A 5919-nucleotide genomic window follows, 5' to 3' on the forward strand; every position below is an offset into this window, starting at 1 on the left:
GCAAATCCTCAGTGAGGTATAATTCTAATTATAATATCACATGTACCTACACACGTTTCTTAAAGCTTTTCTATCATATCTGGGACACAAAAAGACGCTTTCCTGATTCTTTATGTATTAATGCGCATTCTATACCTAATGAATTCCCGATGAGTTCCAAGTGGCCATTGACTGCTTTTGTTCTTCGCGATTGGCTTTGAGTTCGGAGAAAACAAAGAGGCAATGGTTATTATAAGAATACAACGGTTCTTCCGAGTTTCAAAGAATCGGACCCGAATCATAGAAACTTTGATTTTCTTCGGGAAGTATCGGCAAACCGCTGCGAAGTATGTACTTCGTTGCAGATGTTACGAAATGAGCATTTTTACAATCGGCAAAAGCAAGCCACAGTACAACCGGAAAGCGGACGAAAGTTTTAGACTGTCTTACTCGCTTTAATTTGGAGTAGCATATGCAATAAAGTATCTTCCATATAAGCACTATATACTTAGCTTTCAGGCAGAGATGGGCAAAATCTTTATTTAAATAAAAATTTCGAATAACGAAAAGAAGTTAAAAAAATATTTATCATGTGCCCAATAAAGTTTACCCGGGTCAAATAAATTCTCGTCGAATAAAAAATGTAACTTTATTCGGCGTATAAGCTAAAGTTGAAGTAACTTTTATTCGATTCGTCATTTAAATAATTTTTTATTTACTTTTGTAGCATGCAGGGTGCGGAACGGTGGCTCGCGGAGGCCCGTGCTTGGCGACGCGTCTGTTAAATTTTTTAAATTAAATTATATTTTCAGTTTTGGTTTTGTTATATTAGGGCACATTCCTATTTAAAATTTCATTTTTAGGCTTTCGTAGGCCCCTGTAGGTTCTTAGGCCCTAGGCACAGTGCTCACTGTGCCTATTGGATAAGATGGCCCTGCCAAAAATTCAAAAGGGGAGGGAGATGTTTGATAACGAACCACAGGAGGAGCATCCTAGTTCCTATGTATTATCTATGATGGTAATTTGCGAAACGTTATTGGCACAGATCCAAAGGCAACGGACACAACGCTTGGAATAAGGTTCCACCTTAACGATGAAATAGTCTGTACCTATTTACGCAAAATACGAAATGTGTTCAGATTTGGAAAGTGGGTGCCGCATCAACTAACCGACGACCAGATGCAACGGTGGCTGGCTGCTTGCATTTCATTATTCTCCTATCAGAAAAATGAAAGCTTATTGGATCGTATAGTAAGCTGCGATGAAAAATGGATTACTTATGCCAGCATGGAGCAACCACATTACTGGTTATATCCGAAGAACCAACTCCACATATGTACGTTCAAACCTGTACCTCATTTTTCTTATACATCTATTTTGTTAAGTATACAGTGTACTTCGGCTGGAATGATTCATTATGAACTTTTACCACAAGACCATGCGATAGCGGCAACATTTCATCGCAGGAAGAAGTGCAAAAAAGTAGCGAGCACTACATAGCAAATCGTAAGAGTATCTTGTTTCTTCGCGACAACCCGAGACCTCCTAAAGCTAAAGCGATCTTTCAGAAAAATTTCAGACCTTGGTTGGAGTGAAACTTCAATCCATCCTGCATACTTTCCAAGCATTTCGCCAACGAAATTTTTGCCAAATTATTTAACAGAATAAGCATTTAGAAATGAAGACGATGTGAAAACGACAGGTGACACAGCTTTTTTCCATCGTAAGACAAATTTTTGTAAAAATAGTATTTAGGTATCTACGAATTTGTAGCTCATTAGGAACAGCTTATTGAATCTAATGGTGAGTATGTAACTGAATAAGGTAAGTGGAATTGTAACAAAATATACTACCACTTGCAAACTACAAAAATCTCACAAGCTTTCTTGCATGTACTAGAATACATATAAACTTCCCTGTTTCAGGGTGTTAAAGCGTGTAACGTGGCTTTCCGTGGGAATCGATCGATCTTTTCCTTTGGAATTCGAAATACGCATTTAGCATTCATAAAGGTTGTCGTTAATACCTAGCAGCAGCACGATATCCGGGAAATATTTCCCCTGTGCATGCCACTAATCACGAATACCTGGAATAGAGACGACGTAAGTTGCATTTCAGAGGTGTCGTTAATCAACGCGAGGCAATAAAATATAGGTATTTCGGTGAGTATGTGAAATTTTAAAGAATTCTCTATCCGCTTTAAAAATGTATTCACGCATTATGTGCATACGTAAAATACGCTGCAGACGTACCTATAGCTTGTATTGTACTCCAGGAAGTTCGTGCGGTTTTTCCCGAGCGGTCACTTCGACACTTGGCGTCCGGATGATTTATTACTTTCTATTGCTTTTACGCATCGGAGAGCTAGAAAAACTCGGAATGCAGCAGTTAGAGCAGGAAGAATTGCGGAAAAAGTAGTCGGCATTGGTAAACCGTAAGGGGGTCTTGTTTCTGGAAGATAACGTGCGACCACATGCAGGAAAAACTAGAGCTGTCAAATACTTGAAATTCAAACCGAGTAAATGTATTTTTTTTTTTTCGAACCGAGCCAAGTGCTTCATTATCCAAGTAATACTTCAAATAGCTTGAATATTGAATGAACCTGATAAAGGTCGATCTTTTGGAATGATTTGAATGGCTTGAATGTTTGATCGGCTTGCTTGCATACAAGCTACTTGATTTCAAATGAATAACTTGAATCTTTCCGAGCTACACAGTCAGTTAGGTCTGGGTTTTGAAAAGTGGGTTAGGTCTGGTTTTAATGGCTCAAAACGACGTAGAATCGCCTCCCCTTACAGAAAATGACGGTCAGGTCATAATGTTACGAACAATATTCATATAACTACAATTAAATAGCGCGACAGAATGCCTTTTTCAGCACAGGACTTCAGAAGTTTTCACTTCAGATTCTCACTTCAGAATGGGTGAGGAGGCACGCGACAGCAATAAGCCATAAATTACGGTGCCCATTGACTCATCCTCAGAATCAGTCCCCCCCACTCGCCGCGGCAACTCCAAAATTGGTAGTGGGGATAGGGGCGAGCTCTTTCGCAGATGGGAGCCCGTGATCACTTTGGGAGGCACTGTACCTCACACATCGTAAACCACACGTAGCAGGTCTAGGTCATAAAAAACGTCATTTTCATAGCTATAAGCACCAAAATTGGAGCGGCAAGAAAAAAATACTACCAACAACACGCGGTATTCCCAAGCGGTCACCCATCCAAGTACTAACCGCGCCCAATGTCGCTTAACTTCAGTGATCGGACGAGAACTGGTGTTTTACAGACATAGAATGGTCGTTGGTAACAATACAGTTTTATTTATCGAAGGAATTGGTACTATTGCGAGATGAGAAGAAGCAAGACTACCACCAAGCTGAAATGTCACAGGGGCAAGGGGAATCGCCCGCCGCGTCAACGTATCCCCTCCAACACAGTTCGTCCCGTGACGAAGAACGCAAACGAAATCAATCGCAACAATCCGCGGATATGGACAGCCGCTAAGAACCGAAAAATAGGACTTCTTGGAGGGGATAAGGTGGAGCGAGCGGGCGATTCCCCTTGCCTCTGTGACATTTCAGCTTGTGGGTAGTCTTGCTTCTTCTCATCTCGCAATAGTACTTACATTGGGAATGAGTGAAGATGAATTTTATTTCTGACAGGTCCGCACTACAAAGAAACGGACAAAGAAGTGAATCTAAATAAAATCGTTTAGAATAAGTCACTTTCATAGCTATAAACAGCAAAAATGGAGCGATATGAAAAAAATACTACCAACAACACGCGGTATTCCCAAGCGGTCACCCATCCAAGTACTAACCGCGCCCAATGTCGCTTAACTTCAGTGATCGGACGTTTTTGTTTGTTTGTAAAAGTCTCTTTATTATATAACATATGTACATTTAAGCGTATAAAATAAATACATTTAAACTGTTTCTTTGGTAATTGAATTTGTACCTAGTTCCTACAATTAATGCTTAACCTACTACTATGATTAATCAGTCGATATGCAGTATATCTCTTATTTCTAGTGTGTTCATTTAGATCATATCTAGTATTGTTTCATGTAATCATTCAATAAGGGAAAATTGCGTTAAAAAAAAAACCCTTCTTTGTTCTCAGCTTTACACCTTTGTGTGTACCTGTTTGCATGTACTGTTTTGATGCGTTATCAGGTATTTTGTTACAGTGTTAGTCCTATTTAATACTGTACTTAATTTACTTAAATTACTTTTGCTTACTTATGACCTGAGTATCACACGTTTTATCACATGCGTATCACTGCATTTCATAAAAAATAGTTAACTTTTGATAAGGTAGCCTATGCTTAAAATTAAACGGTATATTATGATCTCTAATTTCTGTTAGATTTTTAGTTAGTGGATTACTTCCTATATGATATCTATAAAAGCTTACCGCTAATTTATTGCAATATTCACCCATATATTGCATGTCCACGCTTTCATGTAGGTCTGTTATCCTAGTATTCCTGCGAGCTGAGAGTATGAGTCTTAGAAGCTTATTTTGCATGACTTGTAAGGCATTGATGTTCGTTGGAGCAGATCCACACCATACTGGTGTAGCGTATGTCATTATGGGCCTTATAATCATTTTATATACTAGTTTTTTATTGCTAATTGACATAGGAGAGTTGTATACCATTAATGGGTACAACTTCCTTAGGATTGCATGGGATTTTTTCACACTTTCCATGATGTGGTTTCTATAGGTGAGTCCTGTGTCCAGATGTACTCCCAGGTATTTTACTGCTTTGACTGGGGTTGTTTTGTGCCCATATACTGTTATCGGTTGGAATATTCTGCTGTTTCTTTCCTTCTTCTTCGTAAAAGTTATTACTTCAGTTTTGGTTTCGTTGAGATGTATTTTCCATTTCCGATAGTATGGCTCCAGTATCGTCATATGCGTTTGTATCTGTTTGGCAGCTATTATGGCGTTATAGGAATGTGTGTAGATTGCTGTATCATCTGCAAAGAGTGCTAATTTTGTTCTTGCAAAAGTAGGTATGTCATTAAGATAGACATTGAATAGCTTGGGGCCCAGGACAGATCCTTGGGGAACTCCTGCTTGAATCGATCTCTTGGTAGACTTGATGTTGTTTATTTGTACTCTGAGGTGCCTGCCGCTGAGGTATGATGCTATGAATTTGATGAGTGTCGGTGGATACTGTTGTTTCATCAACTTATTTATGAGCCCCTCTATCCAGACTCTGTCAAATGCCTTTTCAATGTCAAGTAAAAGCATGACAGTTACTAGTTCCCTGTTAAAATTTGTTGATACATCGTTTACTATCCTTGTTACCTGTTGTATTGTACTGTGTTTTTCCCTGAACCCAAATTGCTCGTCTATACAAATGTTGTTTGCCTTCTCGAATTTGTTAAGTCTGCTATGAACTATTTTTTCTAAGACTTTACTCATGGTAGGCAGCAGGCTTATGGGTCTGTAGCTGCTTGATTCTGCTTCCTTTTTCCCTGCTTTGTGTATTGGTACTATGACTCCGGTTTTCCAATTAGTCGGGAAGTGATATTTCTTGATTGATGCATTTAATATATACATGAGTTGGACTATTGCTTTCCTGGGTAAGTTCTTCAATATAAGGTTTTGTATGCCATCAGCTCCCGGTGCTTTCTTTGCAGGTAAGCCCATAATGATTTTGAAGACTTCTTTCGGTGTTGTGTAATACTTGTGCGCGTCCTCCTCTATCTCGTTCTGTAGGAATGTCTGTACCTCTTTGATTATTCCATTTTGCTCGATGGTGTTGTTTACTAAATTTATGCTGTGCACTTTTTCAAATTGGTCTGCCAGCATCTCTACTTTTTCTTCGTCTGTGATTGCTTCGATATTGTTTTTAATTAATGTAGGTATTGATTTGTATTCAGTTTTAAGTGCTTTTGTCATCGTCCATATAGAATTATCTTTT

The 5919-nt window shown here is 38.8% G+C and overlaps 1 non-coding gene across 1 annotated transcript; it reads right to left on the minus strand.

The window, feature by feature from the left end:
- Positions 1 to 3165: 3165 nt before the first annotated feature.
- Positions 3166 to 3286, minus strand: LOC143368646 (5S ribosomal RNA). Its single transcript, XR_013085278.1, has one exon. It is a non-coding gene; the product is annotated as a 5S ribosomal RNA (ribosomal RNA).
- Positions 3287 to 5919: the final 2633 nt, after the last annotated feature.

Source organism: Andrena cerasifolii, chromosome 4 (assembly GCF_050908995.1).
Source record: "Andrena cerasifolii isolate SP2316 chromosome 4, iyAndCera1_principal, whole genome shotgun sequence".
Classification (NCBI taxonomy): domain Eukaryota; kingdom Metazoa; phylum Arthropoda; class Insecta; order Hymenoptera; family Andrenidae; genus Andrena; species Andrena cerasifolii.